This window comes from Heterodontus francisci, chromosome 10 (genome assembly GCF_036365525.1).
Source record: "Heterodontus francisci isolate sHetFra1 chromosome 10, sHetFra1.hap1, whole genome shotgun sequence".
NCBI classification, from domain to species: domain Eukaryota; kingdom Metazoa; phylum Chordata; class Chondrichthyes; order Heterodontiformes; family Heterodontidae; genus Heterodontus; species Heterodontus francisci.
Genome location: NC_090380.1, coordinates 10673364 through 10695447, shown reverse-complemented (window position 1 = coordinate 10695447; position 22084 = coordinate 10673364). Strand labels below are relative to the sequence as shown.

Genomic DNA, 22084 nt, shown 5'->3' with positions numbered 1-22084 from the left:
ATAAATGAGAATTCCCAAGATGGCATAATCTGTTTAAGCACTGAAGTCCTGATCCCCTCAGTCCAGTTTTCCTCCTTCAATATATTCATTTCTAAAATCCTCTGCAGTCCCTGCCTTCCTGTGTATTCATGAACTGCAATGATATCCAATTGTAATAAAGAGGAAACAAACATTTCCAACTGTTTCTCAACTGCAGCACATATGTACCACATTCATACTTCAGCAGAGGTAGCTCTGCAGCAACAGCCAATTTCCATATCCATGTATGCTAAAGAACAGTACCAAAACAGCCTGTCTTGTTGCAAGACAGGTGCATATGCACAAGCTTGTACGCTTGGAGGTAATGATTTGCAACTCCACAGAATGCCACCATTCCTTTTCCAATGCCTGGAGACCCATCCATGCCAACGAATACAGAATGTCTTTGCAGTGAGGGGGTGGGGGAAAGGCAGAGGGAGAGTGGGGAGGTGGAGGGGCGCAATAGAGCAAGGCACCGAGACGGCTCCAGAGGCCAAGATATATAAAGCTTTAGGTCCTTTGAATATTTAAGTATTGCTTGATGGCTAAAAATACCATTGATGCAAGCTCATTAAAAAAGTCATGTTCCTTTTATTAATGTACAACATTCCTGATATATAATATTTCAATATATTTTGTAATTATTACAGACTTCCATGTTTTGTTGCATCTATGAATGGCTGTTGTCCAACGTTTAGCTAGGAGATGTTTATTAGTGGGAGGAGGCCTGTGCCTTAGCTGTCTTCAAATAAACTGTCCTGATTAACAGCCCAATGCAACAATCAGCCACTGTCCACTACATCACAAGTCTGCTGGGCCTGGCTCAATGAAAAGATTAACCACAGGTTTCAGCTTTCACCTGTATGCTGTTACAGAACTCAGGATATCCCAAAGCACTTTCCAACTAACAAAGTACTTTTGAAATGTAGTCACTGTTGTAATGTAGGAATAGCAACACTTATCGCACAAAAATTTTCATGGGCAAAGTGCACACAGCCTGCAATTCCAGATTGGCTGTCAAGTGGCTAGTGGAAACTGGCAATTGGTACGTGCAAAATATGGCAAATGAATTTTGACGTGAATAATGTGAAGTAATGTGTACAGACGCCTTATTTTTTTTAAATTTATTTTAACATGGAAAAGGATTTAGAAGTCATTCGCAGAAAGTTTTGAGTTAATGTGAAGCTATTATTAACAAAGTTGATTGAGAGGTGGGATTGATTGCTAATGCCCTGGACTATAACTGAAGTAGATTGTTTCATTAACTCCGCGCAGCTCGTTGGTGAGGCAACATGTGGAATGCTGCTTGCAGTTTTGGACGTCATGCCTTCAAAAGAACATCACTGCACCAATAGGTGGTATAAAGGACTTGGTGGATGATGAGCCTAGGGAAGGGAGTGTAGATAGTCGCAGTCATGTCATTATCGAAAAGGAGGTGATGTTGGGTAGATAAGTCCCCAGGGCCTGATGGGATCTACCCCAGAATACTGAGTGAGGCAAGGGAAGAAATTGCTGGGGCCTTGACAGAAATCTTTGTATCCTCATTGGCTACAGGTGAGGTCCCAGAGGACTGGAGAATAGCCAATGTTGTTCCTTTGTTTAAGAAGGGTAGCAAGGATAATCCAGAAAATTATAGGCCGGTGAGCCTTACGTCAGTGGTAGGGAAATTATTAGAGAGGATTCTTCGGGACAGGATTTAATCCCATTTGGAAACAAACAAACTTATTAGAGAGAGGCAGCATGGTTTTGTGAAGGGGAGGTCGTGTCTCACTAATTTGATTGCGTTTTTTGAGGAAGTGACTAAGATGATTGATGAAGGAAGGGCAGTGGATGTTGTCGATATGGACTTCAGTAAAGCCTTTGACACGGTCCCTCATGGCAGACTGGTACAAAAGGTGAAGTCACATGGGATCAGAGGTGAGCTGGCAAGATGGATACAGAACTGGTTTGGTCATAGAAGACAGAGGGTAGCAGTGGAAGGGTGCTTTTCTGAATGGAGGGCTGTGACTAGTGGTGTTCCGCAGGGATCAGTGCTGGGACGTTTGCTCTTTGCAGCATATATAAATGATTTGGAGGAAAATGTAGCTGGTCTGATTAGTAAATTTGCGGATGACACAAAGGTTGGTGGAGTTGTGGATCGTGATGAGGATTGTCAAGAGGATACAGCAGGATATAGATCGGTTGGAGACTTGGGCGGACAAATGGCAGATGGAGTTTAATCCGGACAAATGTGAGGTAATGCATTTTGGAAGGTCTAATACGGCGGGAAGTATACAGTAAATGGCAGAACCCTTAGGAGTATTGACAGGCAGAGAGATCTGGGCGTACAGGTCTACAGGTCACTGAAAGTGGCAACGCAGGTGGATAAGGTAGTCAAGAAGGCAGATGGCATGCTTGCCTTCATCGGTCGGGGCATAGAGTATAAAAATTAGCAAGTCATGCTGCAGCAGTACAGAACTTTAGTTAGGCCACACTTAGAATATTGCGTGCAATTCTGGTCGCCACACTGCCAGAAGGACGTGGAGGCTTTGGAGAGGGTACAGAAGAGGTTTACCAGGATGTTGCCTGGTCTGGAGGGCATTAGCTATGAGGAGAGGTTGGATAAACTCGGATCGTTTTCACTGGAACGACAGAGGTGGAGAGGCGACATGATAGAGGTTTACAAAGTTATGAGTGGCATGGACAGAGTGGATAGTCAGAAGCTTTTTCCCAGGGTGGAAGAGTCAGTTACTAGGGGACATAGGTTTAAGGTGAGAGAGGCAAAGTTTAGAGGGGATGTGCGAGGCAAGTTGTTTACACAGAGGGTGGTGAGTGTTTGGAACTTGCTGCCGGGGGAGGTGATGGAAGCAGGTACGATAGCGACGTTTAAGAGGCATCTTGACAAATACATGAATAGGATGGGAATAGAGGGATACGGTCCCCGGAGGTGCAGAAGGTTTTAGTTTAGGCAGGCATCAAGATCGGCACAGGCTTTGAGGGCCGAATGGCCTGTTCCTGTGCTGTACTGTTCTTTCTTTGTTCAACTCATCCTACTCTCTCCTCGGAGTTCCCTGCCTTCTAATCCTCCCTAAATCTCTCCCTCCATATAAACACTCAAACCCATATTCACGGCCACCCCTTGACCTTTCCATCTCATGTGTCCTTGCTATTCCCATTGCGTCAATCACAGACGAGGCTATCTCTGATCACTTCCTTGTATTGCCCTCTACCCACACCCCCTTCCCTCTCCCAACCCTACTTCTTTCAGTATCTGCCTCTGGTGAAAACTCTTTCCCAATACACTTACAACTACACTTCCAAAATCCCAACTGTCTAGCCTTTGGCCCTCCAATCTCCACCACATTTCTGCAGCTACCAATCTGTTCCATCTTTGATGCCCAGCCCCATTAAAACCATTACCCCCTCTCACCCTGGCCATTGCCTCCCACATAAATCACTATCTGGTCCTGTTCTTGTCTGTGAAAACTGCTCGGTATTTCAGGATCATTCTGGAATGCAAAGATACCCCCCCACCCCGGCTCCTTTTCTCTAGTGCAAGCTCTCTTCTTAAACCCCTCTCCCCGGTCATGTCCAGCCTCACCTCTGAACAAGTGCAAGGAGCTGATGGATTTCTTGGTCACCAAGATTGAGACCATCCAATCAGCTGCCTCTGCTGCTTTCCTCTCTTCCCCTAGTCCACCAGGCCAAACATCCTCTGAGGCTCCTCCTGCCCTGGTCTTGAACTTGTATCTTTCACTAGTTTCTCTCCTATCTCCCCTTGTCCATGAGACCCACCTCCTGCGCTCTCACCCTATTCCCACTTAACTACATGCCACCCAACTTCACTTCCTGGCTCCCATGTTATTTGACATTGTTAACTGCTCTCTCTCCTCAGGTTCTGTCCCTCCGTCCTTCCAATCTGTCGTTATCAGATCTCTCCTCAAAAAAGCTAACCTTTCATCCCTCTGACCTTGCAAACCATCGCTCCATCTCCAACCTTCCTTTCCTCTCCAAAATCCTTCAGTGTGTTGTCATCTCCCAAATCTTTCCCCAGCTTTCCCAGAACTCCATGTTTGAATCCCTCCAATCAGATTTCCGCCTATGCCACAGTACCAAAACAGCTCCTATCAAAAAGTCACAAATGGTACCTAATGTGACTATGATAAAGGGAAACTATCCCTCCTCATCCTTCTCAACCTGTCTGCAGCCTTTGACACGGTTGACCACATCATCCTCCTCCAATGCCTCTCCACTGTCATCCAGCTGGGTGGGACTGGACTCGCCTGGTTCCATTCTTACCTATCTAATGGTAGCCAGAGAATCACCGTCAATGGCTTCTCTTCCCAATCCCACACAGTTATCTCTGGCAAACCAGACTGTTTGCAACCTTGGTGTTATATTTGACCATGAGATGAGCTTCCTACCACATATCACCATCGCCAAGACCACTGATTTCCACCTCCATAACATCGCCCCACTTGGTCCCTGCCACAGCTCATCTGTTGCAGAAACCCTCATCCAAACCTCTTATCTCTGGACTTGCCTGTTCCAATGCACTCCTGGTCAGCCTCCCAGGTCTACCCTCTGTAAACCTGAGGTCATCCAAAAATCTGCTGCCCATGCCCTTACTCACACCAAGGCCCTTTCACCCATTACCCATGCTTGCTGACTTGTATTGGCTCCCGGTTAACAACGCCTCAGTTTTAAAATTCTCATCTTTGTTTTCAAATCCCTCCAATGGTCTCGTCCCTCCCTATCTCTGTAATCTCCTCCAGCCATACAACCCACAAAGATATCTGTATTCCTCCAATTCCAGCCTCTGGTGTATCCCCAAATTTTCATCGCTCCACTTGCCTTCAGCTCTATAATTCCCTCCCTAAACCTGTCTACATCGCTTTCCTCCTTTAAGATGCTCCTTAAGATGCACTTCTTTGACCAAGCTTTTGGTCAGCTGCCCTAACATCACCTTATGTGGCTCGGTGTCAAATTCTGCTTTATAATGTTCCTGTGGAGCACATTGGGCTATTTAATTACATTATATAAATGCAACTTGATGTTACTGTTGAGGAACAAAGGGATTTAGGGCTATAGATTTACAATTCATTAAAAGTTGCAACCAGATTAACAAGGCCATAAAAAATGCGAACAAAGCACTGGAATTCATTTCCAGAGAAAGAGAATTGAAAAGCAGAAAAGTTATGTTAAAAAACAGCAAAATACTGCAGATGCTGGAAATCTGAAATAAAAACAGTGTTACCACCAGGTGAGAAAGAGGTCTAGGGTTCCCTTTCATCCTTCGCCTGGTCTTACTGTAACAGGGTTTTATTTTTAAACTGTTTTTAACTGCCCCTTGGTGAATCCTTATTCACCGCTTTCCAATTATAAGGCAAAGAAACCAACACAAACAGGCTTTCTTAGGTTTAAAGGTGAAATTTTATTAAACTCTCATTCGGTTGACGCCTACGGATACACGACTCACACATCAGCATGCATACGCGATACACACATGCAAATAGCGACAGAAAAGAGAAGAAAAATAAAGTGGAAAGGTTTGAGGCAATATCTGAAGAGTTGTTGTTAAGGCTCTTCAAGCTCACTGTTGAGTCCTTGATTGTAGGTAGATTGTGCTTTTCATTGGGGCCCAGTATTCTTCCTAAACCTTGTTCACTGTCGGAGACTTTTCTTTCGTGGAGTTCATGTGTCTTCAGTGGGTTTTTGGAGTTCTGTGAGAAAGAGATGGGAGCAGACAGGAGAGGCTGTGGCAAGCCAGCCAGGAGAGGTCTTTTCAATCCAGCAGCAAAGAGCTTTCTGCTGGCTCTCAGTTCAAACTGTACAATTCAGAAAAAACTCAGACTGCCAGGCAGATTAGTCATGTGACAAACTGGTCTGACCACATCTGTTTGTGGATTGTATTAGAGCAGGGGATAGCCCTTCGTTCCCAAACAGTCTGTTAATATGCAAAACTGTCTTTCCAGCCAGGGGCCTGGCAACCCCTTGTCACAGGCCTTTTCTTCTCAGCAACAATTTGAAATTTAATGTCCATGTGGTGAAATTAATTTGCCTCATTCTTGGCAGGCAGGGGCCTGCATGACAACAGAAAGTGCTGGAAATACTCAGCAGGTCTGGCAGCACCTGTGGAGAGAGAAGCAAAGTTAACACTTCAGGTCAGTGACCTTTCATCAGAACTGGCAAAGGTTTTGATCAATTCTGATGAAAGGCCACAGACCTGAAATGTTAACTCTGCTTCTCTCCACAGATGCTGCCTGGCCTGCTGAGTATTTCCAGCATTTCTTGTTTTTATTTCTTGAATAACTGGTCTCGATATTATAAAAAGGATAAACACTGCAGGAAGTGCAAAGATGATGTACACTGATTACACTAGAAATGAGGGTTACAACTATTAGAAAAGACTGAGAAGGCTGGGGCTCTTTTCTTTTGAAAAGACTGATTGGTGACCTGATGGAGCTCTTTAAAATTACAATGGTTTGGTTCAGAAGATGCTTCCACTGCACTTAATGTACTTAGACTTGGGGGTGGTGCCAGAGGACTGGAAAATTGCAAACATAAGAACATAAGAAACAGGAGCAGGCCATTCAGCCTCTAAAGCCTGCCCTGCCATTCAATAAGATCATGGCTGATCTGTCCCAGACCTCAACTCCTCTTTCCTGCCAGCTCCTCACAGCCCTCAACTCGCTGATATTTCAAAAATCTATCTACCTCCTTCTTAAATACTTTTGTGATCCAGCCTCCACAACTCTCTGGGGTAGAGAATTTCATTCACTACCCTCAGAGAAGTTGTTCCTTCGCATCTCAGTTCTAAATGAGTGTCCCCTTATTCTGTAACTATGACCCCTAGTTCGAGGTTCCCCCGTTAGTGGAAATATCTTCTCAACATCTATCCTGTCAAGCCCCCTCAGAATCTTTTACGTTTCAAGGTCATCCCTCATTCTTCTAAACTCTAATGAATAAAGGCCTAACCTGTTTAGCCGTTCTTGATAAGTCAACCCCAGGAATCAGTCTAGTGAATCTCTTTTGAACTGCCTCCAATGCTAGTATATCCTTCCTTAAATACAGGGACCAAAGCTGTACACAGTACTCCAGGTGCAGCCTCACCAACACCCTGTAACAAGACTTCCCTATTTTTAAACTCCAAGCTCCTAGCTATAAAGGCCAAAATTCCATTTGCCTTCTTAATTACTTGCTGCACCTGCATGCTAACTTTTTGTATTTCATGCACAAGAACATCCAGATCCCTCTTTGCTGCGCTTTTTTGAAGTCTCTCTCCATTTAAATAATAGTCTGCCTTTTGATTCTACCTACCAAAGTGCATGACCTCACACTTTCAAAAAATGGTGCAAAGATAAGCCCAGCGACTACAGGCCAGTCAATTTAACTTCAGTGGTGGTAAAACTTCTAGAAAAAAATAATTCAGGACAAAATTAATAGTCACATGGACAAATGTGGGTTAATTAAGGAAAGCCAGCATGGATTTCTCAAGGAAACATCATGTTTAACTAACTTCTTGGAGTTTTTTTGAAAGGGTAACAGAGAGGGTTGATGAGGGCAATGCAGTTGATGTGGTGTACATGGACTTTCAAAAGGCGTTTGATAGAGTGCCACGCAACAAACTTGTAAGCAAAGTTATAGCTCATGGAATAAATAGGACAGTAGCAACATGGATAAAGAATTGGCTGAGTGACAAGGAACAGAGAAGTGATTCATAGATATTCTTTAGGCTGGAGGAAGATTTGTAGTGGAGTGCCCCAGGGGTCAGTGTTGGACCCTTAATTTTCATGATATATATTAATGGCCTAGACCTTGGTGTACAGGGCACAATTTCAAAGTTTGCGGATGATACGAAAATTGGAAGCTTTGTGAACTGTGAGGAGCATAGTGTAGGTGGCAGATGAAGTTCAATGCAGAGAAACGTGAAGTGATTTATTTTGATAGGAAGAACATGGAGAGATAATATAAAATAAAGGGTACAATTCTAAAAGGGGTACAGGAACAGAGGGACCTAGGTGTATATGTGCATAAGTTATTGAAGGTGGCAGGACAGTTTGAGAGAGTGGTTAATAAAACATACAGTATCCTGGGCTTTATTAATAGGGCATAGAGTACAAGAGCAAGGATGTTATGTTGAACTTGTATAAGACACTAGTTCAGCCTCAGCTGGAGTATTGCTTCCAGTTCTGAGCACTGCACTTTAGGAAGGATGTGAAAGCGTTAAGAGAGGGTGCAGATAAGATTCATGAGAATGGTTCCAGGGATGAGGAATTTCAGTTATGAAGATAGATTGCAGAAGTTAGGACTGCTTTCCTTGGAGAGGAGAAGGCCGAGAGGTGATTTGATAGAGGTATTAAAATCATGAGGGGTCTGGACAGAGTAGATAGAGAGAAACTGTTCCCACTCATGAAAAGATCGAGAAGGAGAAGGCACAGATTTGAAGTAATTGGTGAAAGGAAAAGCAACATGAGGAAAACCTTATTCACACTGAGAGTGGTCTGAAATGCACTGCCTGAATGTATGATGGAGGCAGGTTCAAAAGGAAATTAGACTGTTATCTGAAAAGGAAGACGGTGCAGGGTTACGGGGAGAAGGCGGGGGAACGACACTAGGTGAGATGCTTATTCGGAGAGCCGGTGCACATGACGGACCAAATGGCCTCCTCCTGCGCTGTATTAATTTTGCTTCTATGAATGCACAGGTACGGTAACATAATGGTTGTTACTGGACTACTAATCCAGAGGCAAAGACTAATGATCCAGATACATGAGTTCAAATTCTACCACGAGAGCTGGATAATCTAAATTCAATTAAATAAATCTGGAAGCTGCTGCTGCTATCAATCAGATTCACTAATGTTCTTTAGGAAAGGAAATCTACCGTCCTTACCAGGTTTGACTTACGTGTTACTCCAGACCCACAGGAATGTGTCTGAGTCTTAACTGCCCCCTGAAATGGCCAATCAAACCACTCAGTTGTACCAAACTGCTACTCTGTCAGGGTTTCAAGAAGACAGCTCACCACCACCTTCTTAAGGGCAATAAGTGCTGGCCTTGCCAGCGACATTCACAACCTGAGAATGAATAAAACAAAGGAACAAACTTACGGAAGAATCCAAAACTAGGGGCCATAAATATAAGTTACTAATAAATCCAATAGGGAATTCTGTAGAAACTTCTTTATTGAGTGTGTGGTTAGAATTTGGAACCTGCTACTGTAAGGAGTGGTTGAGGTGAGTAACACAGTTGTTTTAAGGGGAAGCTAGATAATTACATAATGGAGAAAAAAGGAGTTATGGCGATGTTAGAGGCAGTTAGGCGTGTGGGCACATAAACACCAGCATGGACCAGTTGGGCTGAATGGCCTGTTTCTGTGCTGTACATTGTGCAAAAAGTTCATCAGACCAACCAGGATGACACCAGGGCTTAGAGCTCTGAATTGTGAAGACTCATCTGACTAAACTTGTCATTGCAAGAAACAATGCAAGGGATGGAAGATACTGAGATGCAGAGGCACAAATACAAAATTCCCAAACCTCAAGCAGATGTTCTTTCCCTGCCTCCACCAAAGCTACATCTGAAACAGATCAGCAGCAGGAATGTTAATGCTGCCCTTTAAATTAAAAAAAATTCTGGTTAAACATCTGGTTGGTAATAGAAAAGTGAGTTGTCCAATTTGATGGCCAACCAGTATTAATCTTAGAATACCATGCAAGGAAAAGAGAATGAAACATTTCAGTTAGTGTAACACAGTGACCCTGGTTACATAGGTTAAGTACTCCATGGAGCATGATGAATTCTGTGCTATTGCACAATGAAATTATCTGTGAAAAGCAGCTAGTTAAACTTGGATATATATATAGGGCGTGTATATGTAGATTGATATTAAGTTAAAAACAAAAAAATTCCGCAAAGTTAAAGAACTTTCTTTTGGGAGAATAAGTCAATGCAGAATCCATGATTGGGTAGAATAAACATGAAGACAGCGCCTCTGATACGTCTTCCTTTTTCCTCAACCGAGGATTCCCCCGCACTCTGGTTGACAGGGCCCTCAACTGCGTCCGACCTATTTCCTGCACTTCTGCCCTCACCCCTTTCCCCTCCCAGAGTTGCGACAAGTCCTCACTTTCCACTCCATCAGCCTCCACATCCTAAGGATCATCCTCCACCATTTCTGCCACCTATAGCGTGATGCCACCACTGAACACATTCCCCTCCCGTCAGCATTCCGAATGGACCTTTCCCTCCTCGACGCTTTCCTATGCAGTGGCAAGGAAGTGTAATACCTGCCCTTTTACCTCCTCTCTCATCATTCAAGACCCCAAACAGTCCAGCCAGGTGAAGCAGCGATTTACTTGTACTTCTTTCAATTTATTATATCGTATTTGCTGTTCAGTGCGGTCTCCTCTATATTGGGGAGACCAAAAGCAGATTGGGTGACCACTTTGCAGAACACCTCCGCTCGGTCCCCAAGCATGATCCCGAACATCCGGTTGCTTGCCATTTTAATTCACGACCATGTTCTCATGCCCACATTTCTGTCCTCGGTCTGAAGTGTTCCAGTGAACATCAACACAAGCTTGAGGAACAGCACCTCATCTTCCGATTGGGCACTTTACAGCCTCGGGACTCAATATTGAGTTCAATAATTTTAGACCATGAGCCCCATTATTTTTTGTTTATTTATGATTTTTATATATATATTTTCTTTTTAAATTATTTATTTTTTAACCATGTGTTAGTATTAAACTTATCTTTCATGTTTTTGCTTTCACACAGAGCTGTTCATTATTCTGCCATTAGCACTCTCTCTGGACTCACTTTGTCTTTCGCTGTAACTATTTAGCATTCCATTTGCATTCTGTTCCATGACATCTGTCATTTAATCGTTCCTTCTCCATCCTATCACAGTCCTTCCTCCTTGTTCTTCTTTCCCACCTCCTCCCTTTCACTTGCTCAAAGACTGTTACATTTCTAACTTTTGTCAGTTCTGATAAAGGGTCAGAAACCTGAAACGTTAACTCTGTTTCTCTCTACACAGATGCTGCCAGACCTGCTGAGTATTTCCGGCACTTTCTATTCTCATTTCAGAGTTCCAGCATCTGCAGTATTTTGCTCTTGCTTCAATACTGTGTTTGAACGTTAAACCACTTTAAATTATTCCCACTAATAAAATCAGTAAGAGACCTATAGCCAGCCATCCTTCATCAGTTTCTCCAGACTTAACTCAAGCTTGGAAAGACAAAATCTGTAATTGTACTGTTGGCACGTGCTATTCAAGTGAATAAACTTTTACATGTCCATAGTCAGGCTATGTTGAAATCCCACTGACAAACGTTTGTATGAGATTTTACAGCCATCGTAAGCTTTCTTTTGTGGCAACCCGAGTGGGAGGGAACGGCATAGGCAGGAGAGGACAAACCATTGGAACTGGTCAAGTGTGACAAAAAAACTTTAGACTCAAAGGAGCAGCAGCTATAATGTTGCTATGGAACTTGAATCCTAAACAAAGACTTTGTCATGGAACAAGACTGGTAGTTAGAAAGTTGTTTTCCTCAACAATAGGCAGATTTCAAGGAAACAGTGTTTAGTCCTCGAATAATATTGAGCCCATCAGATATAAACCTTCCTTTTCAACTCAGAGGAGAACAGTTCCTAATTAGATTTTCATATTCTATGACTATAAACAAGTTACAAGGTCAGGCTCTTGACAGAATTTGTATTTATGCTCCTAGGACATGGACAGCTTTATGTAGCTTTTTCAGAGTGAGTAGTTTAGATTCTGTTAGTCTTTGGTGAAAGAATAACTAGAAATCCTGCATTTAAAGAAATTCTGTTGTAATAAAAATATGAATTTCACCGCAAATGTTTTGCAGGTCTCTGCAACTAATGAATGATAAGGGAGGAAACTAAGGTCTCTCAGCAGATATTTCTTTTAGATCAGGAAAACAAGAAATTAACAAAGGAAGAATTATTCTTGAAATTACTTACCTATTATCACTAATATTGCAAACTTATGAAGTTGGATCTCACCCCCTCCATTTTAAAGATGTATTTTTTTCAACAGTCGGATGAAATGTCAAATGGTTTAAAATTGTATTTTAATCACAACTGCACAGTCTCACGCTAAGTGCTAACATTCAAAGATATGACAGATCTTCGCCAACATCTACAGAGTAGTGTGTAGCTGTTTCAGATCCTTGACTTTGATGCACTGATATTACTTTATCATAATGTCAAACAGAAGATAGAACGGAGTTTTTAAAAAGAAGCCTGATGCAAGTTAAGCATTGCCTTTTAACAATGTTAGCTTCAAACAACAGGAGTAGCAACAAGGCACCAAGTCATTGCAATCATGCAAAATCCAATTAGGGTCAACACCATCACCAATCTACTTTGGTTCAAAGTATGTCTTTTTCTCAATCTTTTCCTACCACACCAGGCAGTTTAGCAATTAATGTCACAGAAATTTTGCAAACGTGCACTATTTATTATGCTCCCAGATTATACCCATGCCACTCAAATGGGAAAATAGTTACCAATGGTCTGGATGGGCAGCCATAACAGGCCAAAAGCCTAAGATTTCTCTCAATCATAAGATATCGTCAGCTGACAAACTTCCCCAGTCTTCATTTTGGTTCTAAAACACAAAATTAAGCAGCATGTGAGAATTATTGGTTTTCCTCCAGTATTTCGCCGGAACAGGAGCATCATTATCAACATGATAGAATAAACTCATACAATTAAACATCATGCAGCACATTGTTTCTCGAGTAGCAATCCTGCATAGTGGTTACAAGCAGAAGCTGTTATTTCATGTTAGTGCAAGGAACGAAGACCAGGACATGAAGTAAGTTGGAGAATTCAGCAATATAATAGCTGAAGTCCTACTGTATCAAGCCATCAAGCAATTGCTTTATTCAAAATTAAAATCTTGTACCATAATTGAAAACTACTGCCAAATGCAGTAATGTGCATTTATTTTGACATGGTGCATATAGCTTCAAAACTGTTGGTTCATAGAAGGTAGTTTATTTCATGGCCTGTTAATGCTACAACAATAATTTGAATTAAAATCTGGGCTCGAAAAAAACTCGAGCACAAATACTCCATAAGTCAATATTTATGGACAATCCCAAGTCAAGCACACAAGTGATTGATGCAGGATCCATAGCCTTATACATACACACCCTGCCACCTAGAAAACAAACTAGGCCAAAAAATAGATGAAAGGAGTAAAATGGTCCATGGAACACCATTTCTCTATTTCATCAATCTGATTTATTACACGCAGTAATCACCACATAATCAGAATGCACAAACTCAACTATAAAATTCTAAGAGATAAAGATTTGTCAATAGTGTACAGATCCTCCTGTGGAATCAGCAATAATGAACTTAAGAAACATTAGACTCGAGTTATTACTAGATAAAAGTTAGGCTACCAAATATTTCATCCAACTGAATACTGTATTACCATGCAAAACATCTGAAACCAACATTTTTAATTTTGTACATTTAATTGCATTAAGGCAAACAAAGAAAAAACCCAGATACAAACTGGCCCATTGATAGTGCATCACATCTAGCAAACATTGCTCTAAGTGATAGCTTAATCATCTAATAATTAATAGGATAATGGTTTATGAGGTTAGAAAAACACTGTCCAGGCAAAATCAGAAGGTATATAAATGGTATCAGCTCTAGCTTTTTGCAGTAGTATTTCAAGATAAAACATTAGCAAGAATCTCTGAAAGTTAAAGTCATGTCCTAGATAGTATCTCCCAACCTAGAGAAAATAGAGCAGAAAAACAGCAATAAAAACACTGCAAATTTTAAGCAAAACGAAAAAAATTATTTCACAGACCCGAGAAATTGACGCATTTGATCAGAGACGTCCCAAGCTGGATGCGGGAAGTAGGAATGTTTACACCACCAGTCTATGGTACTGCTCTGACATTGAAATTAAGATGCAGAGGTTTATTTGGTATCTAGTCATGCTTTCAAACAGCAGGGTCTATCCATTTGGAGTAGGGACTGGATCCACATAGGAGCTAAAAATCCACAATCACCACATAATGGAGTTCTTTCACACCCTTCCCCCATTCCTAAGTCTGTACCTCATGAATGTTTTTTTACTTCTGTCTTGGTCTCCTCTGCTTCCTTGGTGGTCTGGCCCACCAGCTGTTCCCTGCTGCTTGTATGTTGTCCTCTCATGCCACTGGAACTGATGTGACCACCATCAAGGCTCTTCTGCAGATTTGTACTTCTGGCATGCTAACATTTTTTGGGTTATTTCCTAATTGATTCAAAATGCTGCTATTGCACTAGTCTAACTGAACCAATCAGAAAGCAGCCTGTGCTACACATGTAGGCTTGGGAAGATTGAATTGTGCAGCCAAGACCTCCTAGCACAGAAGTTTCCAATGTTACTACTAAGCTCAAAGGAAACAAGAGGATTAGAGGCCAAGCTGAGAGAGCTCACGTCTGTTGTACACTGTCATTACACATGGTCTGTGAGTAATTAATGCTGAGTGTCCATACTGGACCCTGGGACTGAGTATTCAGGGTTTTTTCTATGATCTGAATAATAGCAAGGAGAGGATGTCCTACAACTACAGGTGCAGCTATTAATTGAAAAAAACTAACTATTTTTGAAGTTATTTTGTAAGCGTGCAGTACGAGAGCGAAATCAAACATTTTGCTAAAATATAGCACTATTCTCAGACAAGTACCATAATTAATTTACACTAGTTCAGCTCCAGCAGGAACCTGAATAGGTCAAAATGTGAAACCATACAAATAGAAAAGCAATGCTGAAACTAATGAAATAATGTATTTGTTGGTGATTGTGTCTTGGCAGTTTTTAATAAATGTATAGATGCACGTTGAATAAAAGGCAGTGAATTTAACCAGAATAAACATTTAATGCAATGGTTCAGACATGCTGGTATGAAAATAATTAGATAGATCAGATTAGATCAGATTAGAGATACAGCACTGAAACAGGCCCTTCGGCCCCCCAAGTCCGTGCCGAACATCAACCTCCCATTTATACTAATCCTACACTAATCCCATATTCCCAACAAACATCCCCACCTGTCCCTATATTTCCCTACCATCTACCTATACTGGTGACAATTTATAATGGCCAATTTGCCTGTCAACCTGCAAGTCTTTTGGCTTGTGGGAGGAAACCGGAGCACCCGGAGAAAACCCACGCAGACACAGGGAGAACTTGCAAACTCCACACAGGCAGTACCCGGAATCGAACCCGGGTCCCTGGAGCTGTGAGGCTGCGGTGCTAACCACTGCGCCACTGTGCCGCAGCCTCACAGCTCCACTGGGTGTGATGACAATTTTACAGAATAAGGATCCATTAATTAGGATTCAAATATGTAAATCAGGTTTTTCAAAACTACTACACATGAAAAATGCAGATGGTGTAATCTATTGTTCACAGTCTGTATTACACCACTCCAACCAAGTTAGATAATCCTCACCTGAAAACTTTGCTTTGTGAATAATAAAACGGTCATTGTTTCAGGGGTATAATCTGAACTTAGTTTTACATGCACCCCTTAGCCTTGTATCCCAAACATGTCCAATGGGATAGTGGCAAGCTGCAGATTAGCAGCAGTAAAGCTTCATGCTATGAATCCCTACATAGGAAGTTACCGAAAGGGAGGCAAGCACTTGCTTAAAACAAAAGTGGTGGGGGAGGAACAACTTTTACCTGATAGACCTGCAACTGTAAAAATGGGGGAGATTTTCATAGTTCAAACTCAGGGTGGGCCAAGAAAAAAAAAGGTATTTTGGGGGAAGAATTGCATTGAATCTCACACTCCCCCTTTCTCTTTGCTTTGGTTCCTTGCCTTCTCTCTCTGTTTACTTTCAATCATAGCCTAGAGTCTACTGTGTCAGAATTAGGCATCACTTGTCTGCTTATGCTCTCAAGAGGAAACCAGTGAATGGAACTTGTGATAGCACAATTGGTGCAGCCCACCTCAGCACAGCCATCTTAAAATCACACAGGAACTAATGTGCATAGAGTACAGCTTGGAGAATGATTTTAATAAGGTTATGGAATGCACCAGTTCAGAAGCCAAGGAAAGAGCACTAGAAGAGCATTAAACCGCCTGGAGGAAAGAACCAACCATTTTCCAAGAGCTCGAGCAGGAGCTCAGGTGAGATCAGCAACCCAACTTGTGATCTTCCTACTGCATCGAGCTCACTGTCACACCAGGACAGTGCGTTTATCCACCTGCTCTTAAAGCACATCCAATGTGAAATGGCCTTGGAAATATTGACAGTGGTTGCAATGTGAACGGATACAATTTACAAGCAGTTTTACAACAGTTAATATTAAAAATCTGCCTTGAACTCATACCAAGATAGACCACAAGATGCCAGTTATCACAAAAATATCCACTGCATTGGTCCCAAGCGTGCACACAAGCTTTCAGTTTATCGAGACCAATACCTGTGATTACATTTTTGAGCCCCAGACTTTACAGTCAACAGTAAATGCAATTAGACTTGTGTTAAAAGCACTGATTGTTATTAGTTAATTCTAGGACAAGTGCATTTTGATTGTCAGGGAATAGGAGAGAAATGAAACTTAGTATTAAATCTGTTTATTGTTAGAACAGAAGAGATCTACATCTTGAAACCCTAATGGGATTCATTGCATTTGGTCCACTAATCTAGTCCAGTCCAATGAACCTAGTACTATTGCAAATGGTGACAAGGTGAGACAACTCCAATTTAAATTAATGTTCACTTTACTGCCCAAACTCAGCTTCCAATATACGAATTCCTTCAACTTCCCACTCCAAAATTTCTATAAAAACAGATCAGCATTTTGGAAACTTTAGTGCAATATGCCCATTGTTACTTCGCACTCACCTGTGTTACCTATGCATCTGATTTTTATACACTACACCAATAATTGTTAGTTTGGGATGAATGGATGGAGCTTGTACATACACGCTGGTTTTTCCACCTATATAAATATTAGCATCAATCTGGGGCTGTATAAACTTTCCAAGTGAACCATTCATTATTAAAAATAAATTACCTTACCATTAAAAACAAGTTCACAAATTCATAATCATTTCTAAACAGCACATTTGTTGGAGCAGGTTCTTGTAATAGAAATCAAAAAATAAGTAGCTGTGTGGATGAAGTACTCACTAGCCCCAGACTGAAAGAGTTAGACTCTCACTTTGATACAAAGCACATGCATATTAAAATATCCCAGAGTATTGTCAAAAAACCACACAAAATGAAAGTGACATCTGGGAAAGCAGAGGTGGTATGCCAGTGTACAGATACACTGTACATTGAGTGACCATCAGATACCCCACACAGCAAGCTCCTCAGTTTGGGTTTAAGCCATCAAAGGAAGCAACCTACACAAGCTAAGGCCACTCCTATACACATCTGAGTGTCTAGTTGAACCAGCATACTGACAAGAGAAACATCAGCAGGCTGCCTGCCCAATGTGTGTGTGTGTGTGTGTGTGTGTGTGTGTGTAAGAAATAAAGAAAAGAGAAAGAAAGACGGACTGAAAACTAAACCAATGATACAAGAACACAAAAATAATTAAATTACCATTTTGTTTCTAACTATGCAGTATCCAAACTTACAGCAATAGGCAGAGCAACGATAATGGCTGCAGCACGGACCAGACTCTTCAGATGTGAATGATCACCAGACTTACATTAAAATATTCTGTTATAGAAGATATTCAACATGAAACATTGCAGATTACAAATTCCTGTTTAGAATAAATTCCAGTTAAAGCACTCAGGAAAAGCTATCATAATGGCAATCAGATTAATACACAAGGTAACAATTGTGCAGAAACAAAATTAGATGGACTTCTGCTATAGAAAGCTGTTCCATGCAATCCAGGTACTCGAGTATTTTCTGCATAACCTAGTTACATAGCTTGAAAGTGTCAAGAAAGTCAAAGGTCAAGGGGTAGTTGTGTTGTAACAGATTTTTTTGATGTTCCAACAGAAACCCTTAAAAGCTGGAGCAATGGTCATCAAAAAGAAGAAATATTGGGTGCTTGTGATAAAGGGACGGCAATAATCATGAGTGATTTTAATCTACATATAAACTGGAAAAATCAGATTGGCAATAGTAGCCTGGATGAGGAGTTCATAGAATGCTTGAGATAGTTTCTTGGAGCAGCACATTCTGGAACCAACCAAAGAGCAGGTTATATTAGACTTGGTATTATGTAATGTGACAGGATTAATGAATGACCTCAGAGTAAATGCACCTCGAGGTAGCAGCGACCACAATATGATTGAATTTTACATCCAGTTAAAGAAAGAGAAGAGTGGGTCTAAGACAAGTATTTTAAACTTAAATAAGGGCAACTATGTGGGCATGAAGGCTGAGCTAACTGAAGTAAACCGGGTTACTAGGCTAGGAGATAGGTCAATAGAGAAGCAGTGGCAGACATTCATGGGGATATTTCAGAATATTCAGGATAGGTATATTCCTGCTATAAAGAAAAATTCTAAGGGGAGGACCCACCATCCATGGTTAACTAAAGAAGTTAAGGAAAGCATCAAACTCATGGAAAACTCATTGTGCAAAGATGAGTGGCAGATCAGACGACTGGTCAGAATATAAAGAATGGAAGAGAATGACTAAAAGGTTAATTAGGACAAAAAAGTTAGAATATGAGAGGAAGCCAGCTAGAGATGTAAAAACAGATAGCAAGAGTTTCTACAGGTATTTAAAAAGGAAAAGAGTAAGTAAAGTGAGTGTTGATCCTCTAGAGTGAGAGATTGGGGAGTTTATAGTAGATAATAAGGAAATGGCTGTAACTCAGGAGGTGGAAGGAAGAGAGGAAGTGAAATTACAATCACCAGAGAAGCAGTACTGAGAAAACTGATGGAGCTCCAGACTGACAAGTCCCCGGGTCCTGATGGGCTTCATCCTAGGGTCTTAAAAGAGGTGGCTAATGAGGTAGTAGATGCATTGGTGCAAATATTTCAAAATTTGCTAGATTCTGGAAAGGTTCCATCAGACTGGAAAATAGCAAATATAACCCCTCTATTCAAGAAATGGGAGGGAGGCAGAAAACAGGTAACTATAGGCCAGTTAGCTTGACGTCCGACATGGGGAAGGTTTTAGAATCGATCATTAAGACGACAATAGCTGGGCACTTAGCAAAACTCAAGTTAATCGGGAATAGTCAGCATGGCTTTGTGAAAGGGAGATCATGTTTAACCAATTTATTGGAGTTCTTTGAAGTAGTAACATGTGCCATCGATAAAGGGGAGCACATTGATGTACTGTACTTGGATTTCCAGAAGGCATTTGACAAGGTGCCACAGAAAAGGTTATTGCGCGAAGTGGGAACTACACTTCATGGTGTAGTGGGTAACATATTAGCATGGACAGAAGATTGGCTGGCTGGCAGAAAACAGACAATATGCATAAATGGCTCCTTTTCTGATTGGCAGGATGTGAGAAGTGGAGTCCTGCAGGGGTCCATACTGGGGCCTCAACTTTTTACAATATATATCAATGACTTAGATGAGGGGAGCGATGGCATGGCAGCTAAATTTGCAGATAACACAAAAATAGGTAGGAAAGTATGTTGTGAAGAGGACATAAGGAGCTTGCAGACCAAATATATAGGTTGAGTGAGGGGGAAAAAAATCTGGCAGTTGGCGTACAATGTGGGAAAATGTGAAGTTGTTCACTTTGGCAGGAAGATTAAAAAAGCAGAGTGTTACTTAAACTTGGGGCGGCACAGTGGTTAGCATCGCAGCCTCACAGCTCCAGCGACCCGGGTTCAATTCTGGGTACTGCCTGTGTGGAGTTTGCAAGTTCTCCCTGTGTCTGCGTGGGTTTCCTCCGGGTGCTCCGGTTTCCTCCCACATGCCAAAAGACTTGCAGGTTGATAGGTAAATTGGCCATTATAAATTGCCCCTAGTATATGTAGGTGGTAGGGAAATATAGGGACAGGTGGGGATGTGGTAGGAATATGGAATTAGTGTAGGATTAGTATAAATGGGTGGTTGATGGTCAGCACAGACTCGGTGGGCCGAAGGGCCTGTTTCAGTGCTGTATCTCTAAATAACTAACTAAACGGAGAATGACTGCAGAACTCCAAGGTGCAGAGGGATCTAGGTGTTCCAGTGCATGAGTCACTAAAAGTTAGTATACAGGTACAGCAAGTCATAAAGAAGGCTAATGGAATGCTATCCTTTGTTGAGAGAGGAATTGAAAATAAAAAGTAAGGATGTTATGCTTCAGTTATACAAAATTGGTGCAGTTTTGGTCTCATTTAAGGAAGGATGTGAATGCATTGGAGGCAGCTCAGTGGAGGTTTACTAGATTGATACCTGGAATGAGCGGGTTGATTTACGAGGAAAGGTTGGACATACTGGGCATGTTTTCACTGAGTTTAGAAAAGTGAGGGGAGACTTGATTGAAGTATATAAAATCCTGAATTGTCTTGACAAGGTGAATGTGGAAAGGATGTTTCCTCTTGTGGGTGAGTCCAGAACTAGGGGCACTGTTTTAAAATTAGGGGTCGCCCTTTTAGGACAGCGATGAGGAGAAATCTTTTCTCTGAGGGTTGTGAGACTTTGGAATTCTGCCTCAGAAGGTGGTGGAGGCGGGGTCATTAAATATTTTTAAGGCGGAGGTAGATAGATTCTTGTTAGGCAAGGGAATCAAAGGTTATCAGGGATAGATGAGAGTGTGGAATTCGAGACACAAACAGATCAGCCATGATCTTATTCAATGGTGGAGCAGGCTAGAGGGGCCAAATGGCCTACTTCTGCTACTAATTCGTATGTTGGTAAAAGATTATAGTGGAAAATAACCTGCAAAATTACAGATACATGGAAAGGCCAAAAACAGATTTCCCGCATCAGTTTGATATATTACTCTGTCTCGCACTTCCTTCTTCCTGTACACGGAAAAGCTCAGTGAATTCATTATTTGGTCCAGTTAGCCACAAGACGATATTGGTAGGCCATTTCACTTTCTTTTTGCTCAAGTTTACTTCCAACAGAAGGTCATTCAGTCCCTTTCCTTTGCTCCACCATTCAATCAGGTCACGGCTGATCTGTATCTTAACTCTCTCTACCCACCTTGATTCCATCTCTTAATACCCTTGCCCTACAAAAATCTGATAATCACAGTTTCAAAACTTTCAATTGACCCCCCCCACCCCCCCCCAACCTCACTAGCTTTTTGGGAGAAAGTTTCCGATTTCCATTCCCCTTTGTGTGAAGAAGTGCTTCCTGGCATCACCCTTGAACAGCCTAGCTCTAATATTAATGTTATGCCCTCCCTTGTTCTGAACTCCCCCACCAGAGGAAATAGTTTCTCTATGCTCACCCTAAGAAACACTTTAATCATCTTAAACAGCTCTATTTCTAAAACAACCAACAATTTTGACTCCCGGAGATCAGAGAAAGAGGAGCCAAATAGTTATTATTAAACACAACTTCTCTAAAGAAAGGCTACCAATTATCACTTTGTGGACATAATCTAGAATCAATGACCATGTCTTTAGCCATCATCCTCATTCTTCTACTGCTGCTTGATATCCACTTTTGCTTTTGTGAAATACTCTATATTCACCTTGTTAAAGCCAAGTATAAATGCAAGTTGGTCTTGCTGCTGACTGACAGCTTTGCCATATTCTTTTAGTGTTGTTAAGGTTGGCCTCTGCTCTGAAGTCAAAGACTGGCTCATTAAACCCCTGTGCAGTTTGGATACAGGAGTCCAGAAGTAGTTTTCTCTTCAATATTCCCTTATTGTGCATACATGGACTAGCAGTGGCAGGTTAAATGGTAGCCTTCCATAAGGATTCCCATTCTGACAGCAATTTTCCAAGTCATCTGTACTGCTGATTGTCTCAGTTCAGTAATTATGAGGGCATAGATAGGAAGAAACCTTTTCCCTTAGTGGAGGTGTCAATAACCAGGGGTTATGGATTTAAAGTAAGGGGCAGGAGGTTTAGAGGGGATTTGAAGAAAACTTTATTCACCCAGAGAGTGATTGGAATCTAGAACACACTGCCTGAAGGG

General features: G+C 41.6%; 1 protein-coding gene across 6 annotated transcripts in view; it reads right to left on the bottom strand.

The window, feature by feature from the left end:
* LOC137374288 (AP-1 complex subunit sigma-2) overlaps nt 1-22084 on the bottom strand; it is a 54155-nt gene that overhangs the window by 8533 nt on the left and 23538 nt on the right. For 2 of the 6 annotated variants that reach the window (XR_010975778.1, XR_010975777.1), the window contains exon 5: nt 12542-12642. The exons of the other annotated variants lie outside the window; for them this stretch is intronic. The gene's annotated coding sequence lies outside the window, so the exon portion shown is untranslated. The remainder of the gene's footprint in view (nt 1-12541; nt 12643-22084) is intronic. 6 annotated transcript variants of the gene reach the window in all.